The following is a 25,618-nucleotide window of genomic DNA, read 5'->3' as shown; positions in this document are numbered from 1 at the left end:
TACCTCGATATCAACAATGAAACATAAAAGTGAATGTTTAATCGACAACAATTTTCGTAGAATGGCGTAAAAAATTCAAAACAAGCAGACGTTCTTTTTCAAAAAGTAAAAGGAACGCACCCTTTTTCTGTGGGACCGGAATGTGTTCTAGGAAGAATGATGAGAGGGCGAAGGTAGTGCGGGCACGTGGATACGATGGGGCGATAAGACGGGCGCCGGCAATGGCCCCACAATGCCGCTTTGTTTTTGTTTGCTTCCTCAAGAGCAAGGGGGTCTACTCCGGAAACTGACTCGATACATCAGCTATCTGTCTTATTCACTCACACCATGAATCCTACAATAAGTAGAGACGAAACGTTTTCCAGAATAGAACCTCAAATGCAAGAAAGAGACGAGTGGCGCCATCACAGATTGTTTTTACTGTTTACTCAGACGGTTTATTGCTTTCTTTCTAGTCATTGCTTTATGACTCGAAACAAAGGTTTGTTAGACTTCTTGTTATTTTTGTCATTAATGTAATGAACTATTGCATTTTATGGCCATTGTAATTTGGAGTCATTTTATGAGTAAAATAAAAATTATTCGATTTTATTATTGCTTTGTAATTTAAATGTGCGATTGAATAAGTATACATATTAAATCACTTTCATTACAATAGGGGCGCGAGACGCCAATATGTACACCGCGTGCTATCCTTGAACACCTGTTAGTTTATCTTCTTACAATAAAATACAACTTTAGATCTTTCATGCTTCAAACACTTGAATCAATTTATAACGTCATTATCGTAACTTAAAAAAAGTTTATCAAGTAGTTAGGTAGATATACTTCGAGCACATGGCAACGAATTAATTGTGTAAAATATACATTACACTTCTGTATAAATAATAAATTGAGATTTTTATTTCATATACTTAACAATGTTCGTTGAAGACCAAGTTTAATATTAATTTTGAAAAACCATGCGCATGTATGAAAGCTACGAGAAAATTTTACGTATTAACTAAGTAGATAAAATAATGAAGATAACAGAAGACTAAATCGCGCGATAGTTTTCCGTTATCGTGATATAATCGCGTTATCAGCGAAGATCTCTCTGTATACATCGTCTAATCTCAGTGCTGACCCGAATCGTGGTGGCTATAATGACGTATGACCTAGACTCAGTCTCCTCTGCGTCAACACCAGATAATAGAGATTTAGAGTACTCCACGATTGAGGACATACGGAGATAAACTCAGGTGATGCCTTAAACAAGTTTTGAATAAGAACTTTAAAATGCATTAAATAGCAAACTAAAAAACAGCTGACACTAATGTGAACACTTAAAATGTCATTTGATAATCGCAAATGCGAATGAAGACAAGAAAACTCATTTTAATGTGGCGCTTAGCACGTACTTCATTATTTATAAGCATATAACTTAGATGGTTTATTTCAATAAACTCTATCGTGTCATGAATATCATGAATTTAATTTCCCTCCAATTTCTACAAAAAAGGAGAGCAATAAAAAATATAATTGGTTAATCTTGTATTCATGAGTAAAACAATAAAATCATGGAATGAAAATCGAAAACATTATCTGTAAATGCATTGGTATGTGTGTAAAAACTCCGCAGACGTTGGCGCCGTGGAAATTACTCCTGCGCATACAGTCGCCGGTTATGCTACGTGCTCCTCAGCCCACACTAACGTTAATCCACTTTTTACGCTGCCCTCCTAGTTTCCAGATATAGACTAATTAATGTTCGTCAGCCTTTATGTGTGAAGCGAACCAAATAAAAGTTGGAGAGCTTTACTTAATTGGATGAAATTACTTTTTTGGTTTTAGACAATGGAACAATAAAATTGCTCATTCATAGAATTATTGAACTTATTTTCCATTTTCCAATTAAATGCATAAAATACAATGTAATGTGCTATTAATTCACCAATGTAGAGCGGGATTTGCTTTACTTTACATTAAAAATTGCATTGTTACATTATGATTTCTACCTACTTGTTATGGAGTATTGATCAAGATATAACGGGACATAAATATCTTACATTATTGCAAATGATTTACAGACAATACCTAAAATATTACCATGTTTCTAATCATCCCAACATCTAATAGAAGAGTGATAATAATACACTTGCGAGCAAAAGTATGGAATCACTTACATGAAGTTGTTTCCACGCGATCTTGTGCACTAACCAATTTGTTAATAACAAAAAAAGTAGCACCATTTTAAAGATTAAACTTTTAACTTTAAATTGATACCAAATTCATTTAAATCACACCAGTATTTAAAAAGATATCCCGGCTGATGGGAAGAAGTAAGGAAAAAGACATGTATCAACTGTTTGATACGTCGCGAGTTGCGGCCTATTTATCCCCCATAAAAGCAAGTGTTTTCGGATTTTTGCTTTCACACGTTGATCCATACACATCTCCGCTTCTTTTGACACTTTACCTGGGATTCTACACCTTCAGAAGCAGCACATATCGTTGCACTATTGCAAGAAGGGCTCAGCCAGCGGGCTGTCGCACGTCAGCTCCACATAAGCCAGTCCTGGGTTTCGAAAGTTTTAAGACGCTTTCGGGAGACTGGTGGCTTTATCCTGAGACCAAGTTCTGAACATTGCCGGTGCACATCGCAGAGGGAAAACCGTTTTTTCATGTCAACTTCTCTACGAAATCGTCATTTGACTGGTATCGACGTCCAGCAAGAGCTCAGAAATGTTCGTAGGATAGCTGTTAGCAAGTGTACAGTTCGTCTAAGATATAAACAATAGAATTTGACTCCAAAAAGGCCTGCCACAGGCTTGAAACTGACGGCAGGTCACCGATAAGCACGCTTTCAATTTACTCCTACACATCTCGATGGGAAGTCGAGCAAGCCACCCCCATAAGCCAATGTTTTAGCGAACCAGCACTGCACAAATCGCTCCCCAGGCCGTCTATAGACCCGACCTCTTCGACTGCTGCACTGCAAAAACAGTCTGCATTCATCGGAAAACAAAACTCGCCTCCATTACTCGCCTTTCGAGTGCGAGCTAATTGAAAGCGTGCTTGTGGGTGACCTGCCGTCAGTTTCCAGCCTGTGGCAGGCCTTTTTGAAGTCAAATTTTATTGCTCATATCTTAGACGAACTGTCCACTGGCTAACAGCTATCCTACGAACATTTCTGAGCTCTTTCTGGACGTCGATACCAGTCAAATGACGATTTCGTAGAGAAGTTGACATGAAAAAACGGTTTTCCCTCTGCGATGTGCACCGGCAATGTTCAGAACTTGGTCTCGGGATAAAGCCACTAGTCTCCCGAAAGCGTCTTAAAACTTTCGAAACCCAGGACTGGCTTATGTGGAGCTGACGTGCGACAGCCCGCTGGCTGAGCCCTTCTTGCAATAGTGCAACGATATGTGCTGCTTCTGAAGGTGTAGAATCCCAGGTAAAGTGTCAAAAGAAGCGGAGATGTGTATGGATCAACGTGTGAAAGCAAAAATCCGAAAACACTTGCTTTTATGGGGGGTAAATAGGCCGCAACTCGCGACGTATCAAACAGTTGATTCATGTCTTTTTCCTTACTTCTTCACATCAGCCGGGATATCTTTTTAAATACTGGTGTGATTTAAATGAATTTGGTATCAATTTAAAGTTAAAAGTTTAATCTTTAAAATGGTGCTACTTTTTTTGTTATTAACAAATTGGTTAGTACACAAGATCGCGTGGAAACAACTTCATGTAAGTGATTCCATACTTTTGCTCGCAAGTGTAGTTATGAAGTTGAAACGTATAATGCCAGTATTACAAAATAATGTTAAAGCTCACGGAATCAAAAGAAACAACAGAACTGTGCAGCAGACGCGGCGCGTGCGCCGATCCGTCATCGTCTCGCGCGCGCCTTTGTCCGCGCGCATTGTGCCCGACCGGTAGCGCCGGTTCGCAGCCTCGAATTATTGCCCGACGTGAACCCAGCGCCTTCGGATTGCTCGAAATCGTTTACGCGTTTAAGGGTTAAATGGGTACGATGAGCTATAACAGTTTAAGAGAAGCGGGTACCCTGTATAGGATGAGGAGTAAGATTATTTTACACATCATGATTGGGTTTATCTGATAATGCTTTCAAAAGGCGTGAAGGTTGTTAAAGGTAAAAATAATAAATAAAAGACTCATACGTAAATTTGGTCTTACAGAATAGTACACAAAGAAATAATAACATATTCAAGCTACGTACGGAAGTAACCGTTGTAGAGTTTGAAAGAAATGAGAAAATATTGCTCTTCAAAATTATAGCTACTTTTTCGTTAATTTTACACAAATTTTCGTCTGTAAATTAAATGACCACGGTGAGGTTTAAGGTACAGTAAGATATTCTGGAATACTATTTATTGGTACATGTACCGAACACATTCTGTTTCTCCGAAATTGATGCACAGATATGGATGCAAAATGCAAGGGTCCGAAATGCGTCCAATTTGTTTTTTATTGCATTACCAATACGCAAAATAAACGAACGGGAATAAATTACTATCTTGTCTCTAATCTCGTTGAATACTTCAACATTTAAAGGTCCTCGGTACATTCCGACGCAGGTGAAGTCAGAGCAATTTTATTTATTTTCAACTTGCACTCGGAAGTTAATCTCTGTCTTCCTTGCCATAAATAAAATATGCCGATCCCAATGCGTAAAACAAAAACTAAAACGTTGAACAAGGTGGAATGCTTTCAATATTCCTATCCATAAAGCCACTAGTGATTTGCATAAGTTAATTGGATTCATGATACAATTTAATAAAACCCCATTATTCCTACTCCATACGCAGTGCACGTAATTCCTCTTTAAAATAATAAAAGGTGCGGGAATTATGATTGAATGCAAGTAAGATACGTATTACGAGTACTAGCCTTTAAAGATTTAGATACTATCAGAGGAATCTAAAGAACAAAAGACAGAACCAAATAAGTTTTATAAAGTTAATGTGGTTAACATTAACATTTTATAATAAAAGTTTGAAATCATTAATGAATTATATAAAATTTAAAGTCTACTTAGGCTTTATTGAAGTCTCTAAAAGAACCCGGAAGTGAGATCCCTAGGAGGCATGCCACCGGTTTTAAGTCGACCACTGTTTTTTGTGGCTGCCATTGTCTTGACGACAGCATCGGTCCTCACGTATCACCATGACAGTTGACAGGTGCCATTAGTGAAATAGTGAACGAGCGATATGTCTTTTCGATCATCTAGAAGTTAGATACCCTTTTACGTATTAGTATGACAGATACATTTTTTGCTTCTATAGAAATAAAAATGGTGTCTTTGAAGTTGCGAGTTGTCTTTATCAATAAAACGATATAAAGATACTAATAAGACAATCGCATTTGCATAAGATGGCCTTTTATTCGTTTAATACAGTGGGTATAGACAGTTGATATTACATAACTATGTGATTTACAAAGTAATATTATAAAATGAAAGTAATAATTATAATTAATGCTGCAGATATAAAATACTAACAAGTTTATTTATTGTCTTGATACCTAACCCAGCTTCTCTACTTATACTATGTAGTAGTGTGCTAGTAGTAATAATCATTGTGTAATTTTTTAAAATTTGGGTTTTTAATTATTTAAAAAAAACCCTGCAAATTGGCTACTTATCAGCAAGCTATGACGTGACGTCAAGACTACGTCACGATCGGTTGTTGAACTTGGCTCTAGGGCTCTAGGTAGCTCATTTGCGAAGTGTAAAATTTATCTCAATTAAATCATAATCCCACATGGTGTTTACAACGTCCGATAACTAAAGCGATATGCTCGTAATATGATGTAATCCGATTAAATGTGAAATTAAAAAGGATATAGTCATGATAAAGTCTAATTATTTATTGACTTTTGATAACTTGGTGTTCAAAACGAGTAAATAAAACAAAAAAAAACATGAAATAACATTTGCTTTATCACCAACTGAACAACGTTCTTACTTACTTTTATCGTAAAAACTACGGTGCACTTCTGAAGGGCATCGCACACGTCACAGTAATCTTTTTATGGTCATGACCTTGTATTTTTATCATCCTTGCAGTACAAACTTTTATCGATAGAGAGTCGCCGTGTCTAACGATTTTTATCATTATGTGACCGAGTATGACCCATTTAATATCATGCTAAAAATCATTGTTTGTTAAAACACAAAACCTTTGACTTGAACTGTGGGTTACTTGTGGGTTTTTGACTTACATTAATAACGGCATTTAGTCAGCGACCTAAGTACCAACTCGGCTGATTCTAACCCATTTACATTTTGTCAGTCATTATTACTTCACACACAAATTTTGGTAGTCATTCTTTCACTAGACTGATGGTAAGTTGGCAACAATTCTTCACCCAGCTGTTAATTAATTTAACATCAACTAAGGCATGAAGGCAGAGTAAGCTTTACTGTACACTAGCCCCTGAATATATGTATTGTGAATCTGTGAGATTATTTGCTAGACTTGTCGGTGACCGCCTATGATATATTCAGGCTGCTACACAAAGAACACGCTTGATTTCTTTTATTTGCAAACCCACTCGTTTAAAGCGCTGTCCTCACTAGGCCACCAGTCAATATAAAGCAAAGGGGAGTTTCTCGCCACTCTATCCGTTCATTGTATCGACTGCTTTGAATAATGTATGTCGCACATTGTTTGTAAAAACTGACAGCACGTCAGATGATACCGTGTAACATAAATAGGAATAAGGATCTGCTGACGGAAATCTGCTTACTAAGTAGGTGACTTTGGTCTGACCTGCGGTTCTGACATTTGGGTTAATTTTGTGCGGTGTCTCACGCTGTTTGACGTTTGATATGTTTCAAGAATTCTAATTCGAACTTTTATTATCCTAAAATATGCAAATGCCTGAGTTAGTTGGAGTAAGAAGAAAATACGAGTCATGCACAATAGCCCAATAAAAATTAAAGCTTTTATAACTACGGTACGTTGGCCTATAGTGGCACATATCTTAAGTCTTAATGATTTTGAGTAAAGTGTCTTCAAATAATAAGCAATATAAAATTTTCCTTCTCCCCGGCTCACTATTGAAGATCTAGCATTAATCAAAGGTGAATGACTTTGGTTCACAATCTCATTTGTTTACAGACAATCGTTTATTACGAAACAACGAGCAACGATGCGATGAATGAAACCTGAGTACCATCGATTTGATGACAGCACCCTTCTTCTAGCCGCTTCCAAGTATTCAATGGATTCACTCTGATTAAGGTTCGACGCACATATACATTGCAACATGCACAAGTTTAATTATCTTTAAGTCGTTGTCTAGTATGCATACACATTTTAAAGTTAATTGTACATGACTATTATTACCCTACCAAGAAATGTACTGCCACTATTCAAGTCAATAATTAACTTAAACATCTGAAATTAACGATAACCTCGCTTTGGAAAAGTATAAACTTTGTTACTGGTCAGTTAAAAATAGTGTTTTATGTCTGTAAATTGCATGGAATGTGTAGGCCGAGGTTTATCGGAATACTTAAACGTATCTTGTAATGTCCCATTGTAGGCAGCTTATCGATATCTACTTATTCGTGTTACAAATCGTATGGGATAAGATTATTTTCCGAGAAGATAGAGTTATGGAGCGCGCCATATTTGTCTTGATACTACACAGCTCACATTAGATATGTTCATGATGGGTTATTTAATTAACGGTCATGTAGTCATTTCTTGTGTTTATCTTCAATTTCCTTAATTATCCGAGTAAATATGCAGTAGAGCTAAAATAAGGCATGAACGATTACAAAAGCGGTAGATAAAATTATTATGACCATATTTAACTTTAAAATCAGATGTTTGGATTTCTTAAAACGCATTTCTGTATTTGATGCTCATTGCTTAAAATTGCTGAATATAAAAATTAAAATCTAAGATTGCTTACTCTACATTTAATTTTGATTTTAAGCTTTAGCGTTCATTTATGCGCGTTTAAAATTTAACTCTACATTTCATAATTTTGTTAGATTTAAGTCTAAGGCGAGAGTGTAAATGTGATGTAATAAAGCGAATTGCTTGTCAAGAACATACCAATTCTCTCATACCTCGAAGGCCTTGGGTTTTAATAAATAGCAAAAGCTAAAAATCTATAAAGTAACTAACACCTGCTTGACCTTCATGCGCCCCGTATAAAATTATTATTTTATTGGACGCATACTATACATACAGGAAGCAATTTCGAGTGTTGTCTTCTGAATTTAATAAGGTCTAGCGATACCATCTCGCCGATATTGTCGTAGAAGGTGCCGGTTTCATTAAACTAATGTTAATGGGTCGACATCCGAATAGAGCATGTGGTTTTTGCAGCCAAACAGTCACGTGTCACATCAAATCGTTATAAAGCGATGGTACTAAGATAGGATATATTTAAGACAGTGGCTATAATATGAGTAAAAATATAAGTAGTAATTATCTTAGCTAAATAATTTAAGCCTAATTAAGCAAATTTTTAAAAATCACCTATAGTTTCTGTTTACGTATGGGAAAACTAATAAGAATCGATGTTTTTTCATAAGGGAACTTGCTTTTTATAATACATAGATAGAGATTCTTTATTGCCAAATATTATTATATTTATTTTAAAAAATAAAAAATTGACTTTGAAGAAGCTTGAGGTAAACCTTATCTAAGTGGGTGTGACTTAAATGATTTCGTTTAAAACTTGAAAACTATTAACATGCAAATTATTGCAATAAAAATTAATAATTTAAACATTCCAAAAATAATTTGAAGAAATATTTTGTCAATGAGAACCGCATGGTGGCGCCGCCGGGGGCCAAGATTATTATTTTCTTGTGATTTTAGTGCTTGTCATTGTACTGCCAATAAAAAACTATCTCGTACTGGCAATCAAATAATGAAATTATTTGCACAATGTAGAATTTTCAGACATCTAATATTGATTGATACTTTTTATTGGACTGCGAACCATATCGAATGTGCTGTCACGCCACAAAACATCGACAATGTAGAAACTGACGGCAAATAGTCAGTAAAAATTATAGAATTAGATTGTCGCGACAATGATACGAAGTATTATGTTGGTATTTTTGCGTCGGAAGTCCAAATTATCGATTCCATTCCTTTATTTTCTGTCGGTACACCGACGGGCGTCCGATAAAGGTGCTAATTACATTGTCAGCTGCATACGATTTGCATGCGGAGTGCACTCGGCGGCGAAACGTCCTGCCGCGTAGCACTTCGAAATGTCTACCAGTAGTGACGCTACCTCACATTTTGTATCGAAAATGATACGAGTGTTTTGTACTTTTAATATTCAAACGCGAAAAAGTTTGCGGTTCAAAATAAATTTACAATGGTGTTTGATCTTTACAATGCATTTTTGATACTAAAATTTTACAATTGGTAAGTTCTCGTACCTCGATATGTAAAACAGGAGTCTTCTAACTACTAGATTGGTTATCTAATCAAATCAGTTTGGATCGAAACCGTGTTATCGTTGTGACAATGTTTTTCGCCTCATGAGCCTTCAATCGAAATTAATATTTAGTATACGATTTCGATTTATGATAGGACCAGACGGTTTTTTTACGTTACATAATCAAGAAGCTGTGATGTGTTTATTTAACCTGTCAGTTCGTTTCATCATATTCAGTGTCAAATATGTACAGTGGTTATTTCGAAAATGAAAAGTGCGGTAAAGTAGGCGACAAATTGTCTCCGAGCATGATATGGCGTGATGTAACGCACAGTGGCAAAATGGCGGTCAGTCATATGCATAAGTTATCGGGTGTTATCGATAATGCAACCTTATCGCCTTGACAAGGCCGCGATCTGATGCTAATCTGTTCACGATAATCGCGGAGACAGGTAGTCTCTGATATTAAAATGTTTAAAAAGAGTTGTAAAGTATTTGTTTGAACACGAGAAATAACCGTGTGAGCATTATAATACAATGTAATCAAGCGCAGACAGCGAAGTTATTAATTTTGGGATTTCTCATTTAATAAATTAACGCTATCTCCCAACAGACATAAGTCATTTATTGAAAGCTCTGTTGTTCGACAAACGATAATCACCTCACTAGGCTTTCATTCATTCCGTTAATTCTTGTATCAACCCACATTAATCAACATCCATAATTCAACTTATGGAAAATTACTAAGTGTGAAGCATTGATAAATACGAACTTCTGAACATGGATCCATTTGCAGTCAATAGGCTAGTTGCCTAAAAAAATTTTTTTAGTCCGTAATGTTTAATATCAAAAAATATTGGACACATATAATTTTATTTGTCAATCTAACAAATAATTACATAGTTATGGTGCGTTGAAGTTGCGCACGACGTCACAACGTGCGGCATTTTTAAGCAAGCGGTGACGTCACGGGCCTCTTCTTATGAACTTTGGGGCGCTATATCTCTTTAAATTTTCATTAGTTTGAAAAAGTGAAAAATACGTGTAAAGTATTTTTTGATAAGTTAACTGACGGACTAATTAAAACTCTTGCTTTTTGACCCAGGCAACATCCCCATTCTCTAGCTGTGTTGCGTAAGAGTAATTATGTAAAATTGAATGCAATAACGTAATTACAAGGTTGTAAGCTTGGCCAACTGTACTTTATTCATTGATACAAAACGCTCAGTCATTGGGATTTGCTTATTTCCTACTTGACACTAATTGAAACCGGTATTAGACACAACATACCTATGGCAATTAACTTAATCGCCTTTAAAAAGAAAATACCATCAATTTTATGGTGTGATTTTAAACAAAAGTCCTTTATGGCTAAGTTTTCCATTAGGCGTCCAATATAAATGCTAAACCGGCCACATTTCCGATCTCCAGCTGTTTGGTTTGTTTTAGTGCTCATCTGCCATTGTTGTATTTTACATTCGGTATATTAACTTTAACTGTTTGAAACATGTAAATACATAACTGTATCCACGTTAGTAATGCCAAAGACAACTTACAGTTACGTGTTTACCTACTGTAGGTGTCAAAGTTACTCAAGTTTTCCAATTTACTCATGCTCATGAAAGACATGACTGATAATTTAAAAAAAAAATGGAATAGAATGAAAAATGTGTTACAAACGCTTTCTCTACTGTTCGAATAATTTTCTCTACTAAAAATCTACTACCACTACCGTATGTATTAATAAAATATTTATTTTTAGATCGAAGGAGTCATTGAAACTATCTTTGTACAACAAAAATAAAAAAGCTAATATCTAGCGAAGTTCTTTTTGTAATGAGTAAGGTAGAACGTAGGCCGACGAAAGAACCTATAAATCTGTCCCTGATTGTCAGGAGAAAATCGCGAAATGCACGCTGACTCCGTTCTATAATGCGCCCGCGCTAGATAGATTTAGATTATCGTGGGTGGACTATTTTTGTGCTTATTTTATACCTTTTTTTCTACTTTTTTCTATGCATTTGTTTTAAATAAATTTTCTGTTTTTAATCGTAGAAACCCCGAAGAATTATTACTCCAAAAACTTTAATATGCACACTATGTATCCAAGCTACGTGAACCTGACTATAATAACAAAATCATATGAATATGGATAAGGGACTTTGATGATTATTAAACTAGTAGCGTTAAAAACGAGCGTTATGCTTGGAATACCAAATTATTTCATTATATCATGTACATCATCATCAGGTATAGGTCTGTGTTTTTTCTGATGTCAACTATAAGGCATATAGTTAAAGGCATAATATAATGATTAATATCTAGAATATGAGTGTATGAGGACGCGCCCCTTAACATTCAAACAATCGTTAGCGATTATCCGAGAAGATATCACGCCGCGCATTGTTTACTGCTCACATTCGCAAACGACTTCCGTGCTGGAACTGCCCAATAAACTTGGCAAAAATGATCAACTTTACGAGCTGCAGAGACCGTATTGGTGCTTTGGCCATAAACTTCAAATTCGCAGAATACCTCAGTGTTAGGTTGTGCGGAGCAATGCGACGGTTGCGATCCACACTAAAATATACAATTAAACCTTAACCTTTTTGTAAATTGATCACCTTACGGCGCCAATAAACTAGGCGCCCATTTTTCAGTGAGCAACCAAATTGACAACGTAGCTGAATGTTAAAATTCAGTGCGATTAAACGAAACGAGTTTCGATAAATGTGCAAATAGACAGAAAATAAAGGAAGAGACTTGAAAAATAATGAAAAACTAGTAATTAGAGGGTTACTCACTGAAAATTGTCATTAAGACTGAAAGTATATACTTAGGGTAGGGACAACATATCGGAAAATGCTAAAAATGTATACTGATTTTCCTAATCTTTATATAAAGTTTCAGTATTATATTTTTATTTCACAGTAGTAGTGAATAAATTGTCACAACCACGTTTTATTACAATTGTGTTTAAAGTAGAACAAAAAGATAATGCGAGTAAAAGAATAGATAAAAGAAAACCGTGTTAATTTACTTTAGGTATAGGCAAGAATTTTATTTAAGAATGAAATCAAAGACGCCGAAATTAACTGATGTTCGCATTTTTACACGAGAACATACGTTACATGTCACAGGTCAATACTATCACATGCTATTCATTTCTTCGTTCTTTTATCGCACTACGAGTATAATTAGTAGTCATAACAATAAATTATAACGAACATCATCATTACACTGGCTAAGCGTACAGTTACTCGATTTTATCACATTTTGCTTAAAAATACCACCCGGTTTTACCAGAACTGTCCATGCACAACAATGTAGGTATTCTGTGACATTACTTGGTTGATAACAGTCAGATTACATATACATAATATTCTTTTAATGCCGGAATCCAGTAGTAGGTATAGACCTCGAGTACCTTAAAGAGCATAGTAACTGCAATATCTTACATCGAAATCGATAATAACATCCGCAAAGATAGTATTTTATATAAAATCAATAAAACAATAACGGATGGACTGCGGACGAATTTATCGGTTTGGGATTATACTATGCACCTATCGCAAATCTTGTATAATAGTTATGTAGATAAAAATTGACGCTTGAAAAACCAGGATGCGATCTTAGCAACAGACATCAGTAAATTGTACTTTGCATGTTAATTTCATGACAACTACAAGATTATTGATGCACATTCCTCGTAAACAAGTGATTACGTAAAAACCTCTGGTTCAGCTAACTACTTACACTAAAAGCAACTTCCGTAGTGTTTCATGAATATATTAGGCATACCAATATGACCATATTTATAATATCAGTCAAATGTATACGTAAATAATACATGTTTATATTCGTAGCCCTTATTTATCGAGTTGGTAGATTATTTGATGACGAAATATAAAAGGTACATGCGAAAATCAGCGAGCGTACTAGAGGCCCAACAATAAATTTTTAACGATCAGCGCTGCGCCCAACTACAGGCCAAAATAAAACTCGACTCTACACTCGCGAAGAAAAACAAGCTTGATTGGATGTGGCATCGAGATGCACTCATCCATCACGATCGGTCGTGATTTAATAAGTATTAATACTACTCTTACGCTAGAATTACACTTTTGACATTGAACAAATTAAACTGAAGCATTTAAAAAAGGGCCTTTAAAATAAATTTATGCCTGTCACCTTTTTAATAACTATGATTGACATAAAAGTAAGTGCTAGTTTATTTATATTGCTTTAATCTCATCCATCACACAAAGGGAATCAAAATCACAATGTCGTGTCCATGTGTTTGAATTCTGCACAAATAAAATTTTGTAGCTCGATGTACCGCGGTCTATTTTCGTGCGGAAACCTCATCCGGATCGAACGCGAGCAAGTTCAGGGAAACCAGACGAGGAAGAGTTTTATTGAACTAGTGGAAATTAGGCCAACAAGTCAGACATCGGCCATACACAGATTTGGGCCGCGTATTTATAATATAATGTCACAGACATAGATTTAATTTTGCGCATACAAACCGGGTCAACTCCACAAGTCCCCGCAGATTTACATTCGATACTCGCAAATTCGGATGAAATCACGTACGACCTAAATGTGCACTAACATAGTTACACGGGGCTACACCATCACATATGGTGCGGTGACTGTGTTTCAAGAGTTTACAATCACTGACATGGTTCGAAGACAATGATAAATGTCGCAATCTAAATTAAGTCACTTACCTACAACCAGTGTGATCCATACTTAGGTACCGCTCCTCTCATTTTAAGCTAGGCAAGCTCATTTCCCTAATAAAATACCTAATGTATGTATAAACTACTGAGGTTAAGTCGTTAAAATTACGTGCTGCCATATCTGTACGTGGTCACGAATTAAAATATCGCAGCTTCCAAATGTATTTCAAAACTATCCGCTTCCTCCTCCTTTAATGCTTATCGACTAAGTGTCTTCTGTTGGGCTGAGGCTCAAGAGGCTTATCTCAAGTCGAATCGAGTTGCCGGCGTGTTCGGGCTAATATACAACTTCCTTAATTGCGAGAGAGCATTTCTATTGAGACCAGTTACATAGGTCACATGATTGGGCTCACCTTTACTGGCATACAAAACTATCTGCGATTCACGGGCTTGTTGCATAGGTAGACAAGCTATTGCCTATTTATTAATTCATTTCAAATCTTATAAAACATTTTACATAGGCCATTAAGGTATTACATGATGCTACGTTTGCAGGTAACTAATATCGTAAAATTAAGCCCATGCTTGTTTATTTTACTGCCATTTCTACACTAGCAATTGATTATTATAGAGTCAATATTCTGTAAGTGCTGCAATAATTCCGTTTTCTGCAATTAGGTATTGCGATAGAGCAGGAATGCGGGATACAGTCAAACTTCTGTGTCAATTCATTATCGAGAGGGCAAACGTATAAGTTATCAATTAACCACTATTATTGCATAACGTTAGTCATTAGTTACTAGATTGGGTATGAAATAGTAACGCGTTAACAATGAGATGATGTGAGCCGAAGGCCACGGCGCAAGTTCACGAGTTTCGTTCAACGACCGCTCTTATCATTACCATTCAATGCGGACTCTTGGATCATTACCGACCCTATTCTAATACCGATCAACTTATGCTTTATCGCATTATACCATTACTATGGAAATGTACAAAGCGGTTCCAGAAATTGTCCGAAGAATGCCCAGCAGGCATATGAATTACCTTTTTTAGATGCTACGAGAAACAAAAGACTGCAGACAAACTTTCCGCTACTTTTTACTATGTTTCGATTTGTATAGGTACCATTCTCGTTTTATCTAGAGTCTATTTATAGCGAAGTCTCAAGTCATTGTAATATTATGGATGTATAATATAATTTGAAAATTAAAATGCAATGCATTCACGCTTCGTCTGGCACATGTAATACCTACCTATCCAAACGAGTCTGCATATAAATGTATCTGATATTGTTATTCATAGACTGAAATAAATGGAGAGGAACATGGTTTAATTGTCCATTCTTTTTCTTCAATAGATTATCCATTACAAAAGTAATAAGAGATAGAATAGAACAAACTCTAGTACCTACGGTAACTTTTATAACGAATGAGGTTAAAAATGGTACCGACAAAAGTGGAATTCTTAAGGCTCGTGATACGGGTCAAAAGTGGTCATGTACGTGAATAGACTAAACGAAAGTGAAACGTGACAAGATAAATGTTTGCTGCTCTCGACATGACCAGCGACCTTCGCTGTGCGGGCGCGAATCTGCACCCGAGTTCACGGCGAGGGCCACTTTTATTGCTATAACTAAAGCACACTTGGACACTCGGCATCCACTACAGGTAGCCATAATAGCCATCATGACAAAATTTTGTAACATTCATCTAAAAGCTGCTACTGCTGTAGGTCAAAATAAAAAAAATCCTCCTGAAAAATCTTCCATTTTGTTTTAATCTCAGTGAGTTGGAAGTTGACACTCTCTTGTAGTTTCCACTGGAAGCCACATCTGACCAACTGCGACATATACCACCTTAATTGTAGCTAGGGTAGTCTAGTGTGCGGCACTGTTCATCCATTTCATTGACGTAATCCTGCCAATTTTATCGCCGAGTAGTCTGTGCGCGAGCTTAAAAGCAAGCCGATCAATATAATGCGCTTTATAAAACATATCTACATTTTGCATACAGGCTCAAAATAGGTCTGAGATAAGTGCCTCGTGAATGTTTTTTGCTGCTACGCAAAGATTAGTGCTAATAAAATCAGGTCAATGGATCAGTGCCTTCTGCCCATTTTATTACCTACCGTCTTGGAACATACGAAAAGATCTTAAATTTTTTTTAAAGCAAAATTATCAGTATACACCAAGGATAAGATGTTACTGACTTATTTTGTGACGTTTTGTGAAAACCCATTGTTTGTGCATAGCGTTTGGAGCAGAGCCTTTAATGGAGTAATTCAATTAGTAGCCCTAGGAAGTCAAAGACAGCTCCCATTGACCCCTGCCCTGGCTAGGACCGCCAGCCGTTCTCACGAGCCTATGGCGAAAATTAACAATGACAATTTAATTGATACAAACTGTCGTAGGTGATGTGAGGCCAGCCAAATGGCGCTATTAAGTGGGACCGAACAAGGCACAATAACAGGGTTTGATTCTGACTAATGACATCGTTTTAGGCACTAATGGGCACTAAATATTCATTGAAACCTCCAAACCTGTCCCTTCAATTACTTTTTAAGACCATGTAAACACAAAATTTCTTAAAATCCCATCAGTGATGAAATGTAGAGTTCAGAAAAAAACATTCGCAAAATTTCATAATCATTGAAAAAGATTCACGAAATGCACATTTAGGAAGGCTAAAATAATTCTCAAGTCGAACTCTCAAGGCCTTGTTGTAGCTAATAGCAAAGAATGGTTTCTGCTAAGTAGTGACAATGCTGAAAATTAGCACATACGAAACACGGTCATTCACCCACACCTTATTACATGAGAAATATAGAAACTGTATAGAATGCTTCACTAGCAAAAAATAACATCACACGTACCTACCTACTAATCTGACCGATAATGAACTTCAGCTTATACACTAATATAAATTTAATAAATTACATATTTGAATAAAACAGAGTCATCGATCGGCGGTATCAAATGTCAAAGGTCAAATGTGATGTGGTGCCACCTGCGATATAAGTGAAATAAAATTCACGTGTACTTATATTTTGATCTAAAATAGTTGTATTTTTTATCAATTTAATTCTTATCATGATGTAAAACCGGCCATTAAACTCTACATTATGTAATTTATTACTTTGTCCAAGGACGCGCGTACATTTTGGATTCTTAAGTAAATTACAAACTGAAAATCATCCGAATAAGTAAGTATCTATTGCGTACGAATTTTTTTTTGTCTTAAAATGTTTGTAGTTATCATATCTATCAGTTAAGGCTGTGATGTAAATGCTGTTTATTAGGTATCTAGTTAATTTTCTTCTTAGCAACCACTTCCACTTTCCTGTGGTTTCTATTATAGTTATCGTTTACTTTAATCCTCGTCAGTTATGTAGGTAACGAACGTTTATTCAGGTGAAATCACATAGAACCACACTATTTTAGTAACTAATCAAATAGAAAGTAATTGACAATTAATGGTCGTCAACGGGTTAGATACACTCGGAACCGATCGCGTAATATTGCAAGTGCGATCGAGCAACTTGAACAAATAAATATTTCCAATCGTTCGATGTCTACCAACTGTAAATATTCCTTCGTCGCACAGAAACAAACTTTCAAAAATATTACATTATCGTGCATATGACAAAAAATGAATTTATGCGACAGCTGTCAGTTTTAACTTTACCTAAAAGTGAAACCCTATATCGACTTAAAAATAAATGTTTGCGAGAAATGGTATTCTGCAAATCGGTAGAAAATAAGCTGCATACTCACTGGGCTCAGTGGTCCATCCAGTGCAGACAGGTCCAGAAGGTTAGACAGCAACAGATCTTCGCCGGTAAAAAGTGAAATTTCTCGCGACGACGTCGGACGCTAATTATTTATTCACTCGTAGTGAAAAACGTGGATCAGTCGACACCGTGTTCGCGCCAACTATATATAAACACGTGTTTGATAATTTCAGATATAGTACGAAGTGTATTTTTGTGTCAGGAGAAGAGGTTGTTTAGTTAAATTTTTATGTGCGACGGTTCGTATTTGTGCGGTTAGATTATAAGATTGCGAGCGTTCGTAATTTTCGATTGGAGATGCGAGGGCTGAGCGGCAGGCCGAGCGGAGCGCGCGACGCGGCGTCTTGTTAGCCACTGACGGCGCGCGCGCCCGCGCACAGAACGCAAGACTCTTCCAATTTTAAATATTTAAGAATGTCTATACTATACGCTTTTCAGGCCCACAAGATCGACCCAGCCTGGGCATATGGTTGATTTTTAAAGGGGTGGTTATAACTATGTTCAATTTCCTAGTACTTTTAAGTTAGTAATATTAAAATAAAACAAATTGTTATAAATTTGATAATTTTTATTTATCTTTAGGAAAATATACTCTGAAAATAAACTCCAAAGTAAGAGTAACCACATAAATTATTACATTACATAAAGATTACTTACAAAGTAGAGTCAACATTTTTTAACACCATAAATTCAAATCAATTTAAATAAGTCATTTGGTACTTCACTTCAAGTTTTTTCATCTAATGGTGATAAGGCTATCTATCACCATACTTAGTTACAGTGATCTACGTCAGCAGTAGCCAAACTACTGTAATTACAGCACCTATTTAAGAACACAATGAGCAACTGGTGTAGACATTAGAAAATCCTATTAAATGGCATAGAGCCCCCGGAAAACTTTTCCGATCCGGTTAAAGTTCGGATGCGTGTGATTTCACAACAAATTTTAATCAAATTCATCTCCATATTCAATAAAATAAAAGAATGACATAAGGCGTGGGAACCGGGGCCGTCAGTATTAAGACAATATTATGTGACCGGTCCATGAAAATATGAAAAGAAAAATTGAAATCTAAAAAGAGTGATGAAAGAATACTTTATTTACTGTCGTTAGTTACAAATACCTAATCGTGTCAAAAATAAACACCGGACAATGTGATAACGGCTGAACGATCACGGTGTAGACGCCAGCCGGAAACAATTGATTTTATATTGTGAAGTAGACGAATGTTTACATTGTTATAGCCAGGAAAGCTCTTAAAACCCTTACCTTCATACTGACAAGACGCGCTATTTATATCGTTAGACCACTCGAGTGTAAAAACAAACTGCGTATACCCTTTTCATTCAATTACTGAAATGATTCGTATAAAGCAATTACAATTGTCGAAGACTTGGTACATGACGCTATTAGCTGGAAGGCCAGCAGACGGTGATGTCAGCAGCACCAGCCTGATTTATCGACACCACTTGTCGGGATTAGGGCCCCAGCACTCGTATCTCATGTCAATCTGCTAGCCCTTGGAGCCTTGTTAACACGCAATATTCTGAGCTCTTATAAACTGCGTATCTAATGTAAAATAAACTGACAAAATGATTGCCGGAATTACAAATGAGACGTCACAATTCGTAATGGAGACGACAAATAAAAAAGTTCACGATAGAAAATCTGTTTTTAAAGTTAATCTGTTTTATCTCATTGATCTCTGAAAGAGCTTTAGTTGACAGTTTAAAAGATCGAATAAAAGCGACATTCGTTTTTATTCATGAAAATGTTGCAGTTGCAGAAATAAATTGAGACGTACGGTTTTCTAAGAAAGTTAGTTTAGCTATTACACGTGAGTGGTCGTGCGTGTGTGGTCCTATAAATCCGTCAACTAGTCATCGGATCATGTCAGTTCTCGGTGCGAGCCATATACCCTCCTGTCGTTGATCCTATCAACGGGTGCGCCCGGTATCTCACGTCTAAACACTCCATAATCCCTCAATTTATCTGCCCACTCTATTACTTTGATTGATACTCTCATATAAATAATTTAGTAACCATAACAAGGTTACAACAATATAAGAACGTCTTAACTTTTTTATAAATATCCTCTTGTATGATTGATCGGCTAATATGTTTTTGTGTGGCAGAATTTAGTTTCGTGTGTATCAAAATTTTCATTTGTTGGTATGCCTTGTTATAATACAAATGACCTCTACCAAAACATCCGAAAATGTTTTCAAGATAAATCTGTACCACAAAGAGGTATCGTACAGTAGAAAATATTTGAACAAAGCCACGGCGACGCGGTCGGATCTAAAAGTAGCCGGTTGCCAGTTTGCGGACATGATGGTCTGTCATAACATCCTACTGGGCAACAGACGCCTCAGGGACCACTTCAAACAAATCGTAAAAGTTTCGCTTCGCAGCTACCACCGCCATCATCGATGGTACTAACGCTAATTCATTTATTCACAACCTTTCAAACGGACCTATTGCAAATAACGTAACGTGCTTCAACGCGGTAAATAAATATGCTTTCTACTTATAAACATCATTGAGGTTATTGTTAATTTACAGTATATGATTGAAAAGCCAACACGTTTCGATTATACATATAGATGTTGCCTCTTGCCTAGCTTCTCAATTTAGCACATTGATTGTTTATAGTGAATCAATCGTCAACCTTAATACTTGTAACAATAATTTAACATCTGAAAAGTGTTCTCAAAAATATCCCACCACTATTTTTCATTAAAAATGATCTCGATTATTCAAAGCAATTTTCTTAGTCGCTAGACATAATTTCTAATACAATCTAGAGTGAAATGACTCAACGCTGCCCGACCTAGTTCAGTAGGCAAATAATATTTATTACTTCCGCGTCTCGAACCTAATAAAGCCAATCAGTAAGATAACCGATAGTATTAAAAAATATATCTATTTAATGTATTTGTTGGTGGCTGATGGCTGCGCGGTGTCGCGTGCCGTTGTAAACTGCCTGAAATGAGCCCGTCGGTTATTGCACTGCTAATTTTGCTGTAACGTTTCATCCTCGTATCTAAGCCGTCTGGGCGGTTACTGGTCGTAATAAAGCAGAATATACAACACTTGCACGTTTCAAAATAGAGATTGTTAGATGTGTTAATTTACGGTAATAACATACGGTTGTAATATTTCTAAGATATCATAGTGTTCCCTCTGATATTTGAATACAAACGAAATTATTGTGGTTCGTACCGATGCATGTTGAGTGAAGATTAGTAAACTCTAGATTTCAAAATTGCTACCTAACTACAAGTTATTCCTTATGACCTACCCTAAAGATGTTCACCGACTGCTGGTGTAGTCATTAAGTTCCAGGTTTCTAGCTCTTCATCAGTTATTGCATCTTTAGCTGACTATGCTAAAGATTGGTTAATATTTAAATAAAATATTTTACGCCTATAGAAAAGCTTCCACAAGTATCCATTCTAGCATCCAAGCGGATGCTACGAGAAAAATATGCCATATTGAGCTGAAACCGTAGCCATAATCGACCAAGAGTAAGTGTAGAGTCGACTACGCGATATTACATGATATCAACAACAAATTATAGGACAATTACACATTTTTGCTTACCGATTTCATAATTAGAGCAAAACTTTATATCTATTTATAACATAACAGCCACTATATTTACTCTTAAAACGCTCACGAATCTTCTGTTTGTTTAGATGGCTGCTTAATCTTTGGCCGGCATGCAGCCAAATTGTATGATTTACAGAATTGGACTCGCGCGGTAGGCGCCACTTCATGAGACGGATGCCGGCGGGAGTTTTTTCAAATTGTGTCAAATATTTTCATTTGACATTTCTATCTGGTGTCATACGAGGCGGCAGGCGTTAATGAGCCTACAACTTCCACTACAGACAAGTTGTATTGACTGGAAAATGTATGTGATGAGTAAAACTTCTGGTCTGACTGGGAGGTGTTCAGTGATGGCTGATGAAAATAAATGAAAGCTCAAGGTTTTCGCAATCGTTTAATCTTAGTAGTGTTAACTAGCTCATTAATCAACAAAGGCTTCACTAAATCGTTAATTGATCTGAAATATTTTTTTATTCCGCCATATTTTTTGTTAATTCCGAGATTCAGATACTTTTTGAGAAAACCTACAAACCTCCATAATAATCAAAAATGCATACGAAAAGCTTAACATACCTATTATTGTAAATTTGTGCGCGTAGCGAAAGTTTCATTTGTGCAGAAATGTCTCTACATACCCCCAACAAAAGTCAGATTGTAAAAAAAGGAATGTGCACACGACAAAGACAAAAGACAAGTGGCATGCTCTCAAATTGACATATTGATATGTATTGACAGCAGCTTTCGGTCAAACGTCAGCCGTAGATGAGTCGGAGTGCACGCGTTATTAGTTGTGCAGACGGCGCCTATCAATTTCACCAATGAGTCAGATTGTTGCGAGCGATCTATCGGGGGCCTACCCGCAAAGCACACGACATGGAAACAATAGAAACTTGTAACGTAAAACAAAACCTATTTTTTGCACATTAATGTAAATGCGTGCTCTATGAAAATGCGTCGTAGCGTCGTAGCTATCGTAGTATAGGTAATTTGTAGGTAAATAGAATCTATAGGTTTTTTTTTACATTTAGCGGGAATCTTTTGGTGATAACAAAGTCGCTCATGAAGGAAAAGTTTAAATGAATAATGATTTGACATCTTGATAAAATTTTCTCGTAGTTTCAGAATATCCAACCTGAATCAGACTCCGCGTATTTATGTCAACGACGTTTGAGAATGAGACACTAATCAACATAAACGAGATTACAATCTTTTATTAAAGCTATAGTAAAAATAGAGGCCAAAGGGACAATAACTAGGGTACGTAAGAGACAATATTAGCACTTAACAAACGCTGCAATCAAAATTGAGTTTCAAGGCAACTTCTGAAGAACGCATAGTTCTATCCATGAAAACCCATTAAGTTACTATTTTAGTAACTTTGAAATGAACAACGAAATCGAATTATACGAATATAATAACTCGCATGTAGGTAATAAGGTCCAATTAAAAAAAAGTTATGGTTTCAGACATTAATTGCAATCGCAATCGCAAGCTCTATCAAGAAATACAAATTCTATATTGCTAATGTACCAAAGTTAAACGATATTCAAAATTCGATCTAATTTCAATCGAACTCTACATCGAGCATCATTTCATTCTAATCAAAATGGAACTAGCGAATTTTCTTTTTCTTCGTAGCTTAATTAATTTTTTCTTCAAAGCTAGAACGATTCATGCTTTAATGAGTGCAGTGTGAACTCTAATTCACTTTATTAGTTCGCTGCTGTGAGGTGAGCAATGACCTCACAATTCTTAAAGAAAACATTTTATAAACTTGTTTCTTTTTTACAAGCGAATAGATTATTTAACTTTAGCTTTTATTTTAAAGAAACCTAATATACATGCAGATTGCAGATACAAAGTATTTAAGCAGTTGTAGATAGATATCAACGAAACTTCAGAGAAATTGATTATAATATCTAGATTCCTGGCAGATCTCTTAATAGAGATACTTTATAATCTCATTAATATTCCGGAGTTCGCGTCGCAGTGTGCTGTACAAATAGTCTAAAATAGTTCTTAAACCAGGAAAAGCTACATAAATTACCATCAGCTGTGGAGTTTTGTCAAAACATTAATGTTTATCATCTCATCGCAATTCGACAGTGGATTGACCCTGTCTTAATCGATTTAATTAACTGTATACCGTCGGCGAAGAATTTCCATTAAACGGACTTGTTTTATATTGTTTTCCAATTCTTTTTGTGTTACACACCATTAATCACACGAAACATTATTCTTAGTTTCTGTCGGTGCTCCTATTATCATACTGACTGAAGCGCAAATGTTTACAATGCTTTAAAAACCTACACGAATTTCTGAGAATAGAAGATGGTGATTGGGTTCTTAACCTCCGTCTAACCCATCAATGTCACGGTGGAGTCCCACCGACCCATTTTCTCCAAATCTGCTCAATTTCGGCCATTCACCTAATGATCTCATCGTCCCAGAATAAAAGTTCTCTCGTTAGAGCAATTGACTATGTTTATGGGACGCTTTCTCAGCCGAAACTAGACGCCCTAGTTTTGATGAGGTCCGACACGAGCAACGTTCGCGTCTGAAATCTTTCCGTGTATCGGGCTATCGCAAGTTTACATACTGTCACGTTGTCAGTAGAAGAATTTTCTCTAAAAATAGTGTAGTTGCTGTAGGTCAAAGATTTGTTGAAATTGGTTAAGGCGTAGGAGTATCTAAGTACGTTTGGGTTGGACGTTGACTCAACATAGATACAGACTACACATGAGAAGGTAAATATTGCCAAATATCATTAGCTGAGCCGAAGCGCCTCGCAGTCTAGGTGTTTTGAGTACATTGATATTCAAACAACTCGAAAACCTCTTGATGAATACAATTCGTACAATATTTTTTGCTCATATCGTTCCAGACAGAATATACCAGCTGACCAGTTTTCCTTCCGTATGTTTTACTAGTCTGTGCATTCTTTTAATGATTCTCAAATCGGCAGTTTTATTCAATCGGAACATGCTAATTATGTTAATGTTTCAAATTGATGGAATTTAGCACTTGGTGTAGTGATATCATGAGGTTTCACACTTCATAAAACCGTTCAATTGTTTTAAAATTTACCTACCAAACGCTCATAACCGACGTTAACCTAAAAAAGTTCAATTGGCTGCACTAATGCAAAATTTTTTTCACAACTTCCAATATTGAAAATATAAAGAAGAACATTTACAGAACCAGGTTAATTAGCCTTATGCAATAAAATACACAACAAATAGTTATTGAACGATATTTTTTTAACAATATTAGTGTGCAGTTAAAGGGTAAAATAAAATAATGAGCTGAATCTTATCACCTTCATGGAAACTAACTTAATTAGTAAAATATGATTAATGACAGTACCTACATGATGCATACCGATGTGACCTAGGTTGACTTCAAGTTGCTGATAGTAATAAAAGCATGCGTCATTATATAAAATATTTGAAATTTTGTCCTGTTACGACCTGTAAATGTATTATTAATACTTTCATTATTTGTGAAGTTTTTGATATGGACTTCCGTGTGATTTTGAGTACCTAAACGTAGTTCTGAAATAATATTTAGGAATTAACATGAACTCTCGCCCTGGTTGAGGAATGAGGATGATTCGTGTCAGCCTAATAAGTACAAGTTTATACTAGAAATAGATAGACAAAAAAATATTATATTGAGATTGGCAGCTTGGTAATTACCGATGATTCAGTAGTTAATAATACTAAATAACAATTTTATGGTGATCAGAGCCGAGTAGGATGTCTGATAATTTATATTAGATCACTCGCTTGTTGGAAGTGATGATCACAAAATTTGGCCAAAAATAGCTTCAAATGTCTGAAATTTCAACACCTAACACGTAACTTTTCCTCATGACTGAACTTGTTTGATGCAGACTTGCTTCTCATATTCAAGTAGGTGTGTAGGTACTTTAACTATCTAGAGTAGTAATGGTAATATTCATATTGTTTAACTTATAAACCATGTACGAGTAAATATGTATTGGTTTTGTTTAAATTATAAAACAAAATCTGTTTATTTTCTCGGGCAACATATTAACCGATCGACACTCTACATAAAGATTACCCGACTATTATAGAGC

General features: G+C 35.9%; 1 protein-coding gene across 1 annotated transcript in view; it reads right to left on the bottom strand.

The window, feature by feature from the left end:
* AdamTS-B (ADAM metallopeptidase with thrombospondin type 1 motif B) overlaps positions 1-18,269 on the bottom strand; it is an 82,304-nt gene extending 64,035 nt beyond the window's left edge. The window contains exon 1 of the mRNA XM_028311643.1: positions 17,884-18,269. The gene's annotated coding sequence lies outside the window, so the exon portion shown is untranslated. The remainder of the gene's footprint in view (positions 1-17,883) is intronic.
* Positions 18,270-25,618: the final 7,349 nt, after the last annotated feature.

This window comes from Ostrinia furnacalis, unplaced genomic scaffold (genome assembly GCF_004193835.3).
Source record: "Ostrinia furnacalis isolate ACB-3 unplaced genomic scaffold, ASM419383v2 OfSCF3526, whole genome shotgun sequence".
In the NCBI taxonomy this organism is placed as follows: Eukaryota; Metazoa; Arthropoda; class Insecta; order Lepidoptera; family Crambidae; genus Ostrinia; species Ostrinia furnacalis.
The sequence above is the reverse complement of the archived record's forward strand: the minus strand, read 5'-3'. Positions and strand labels throughout refer to the sequence as shown.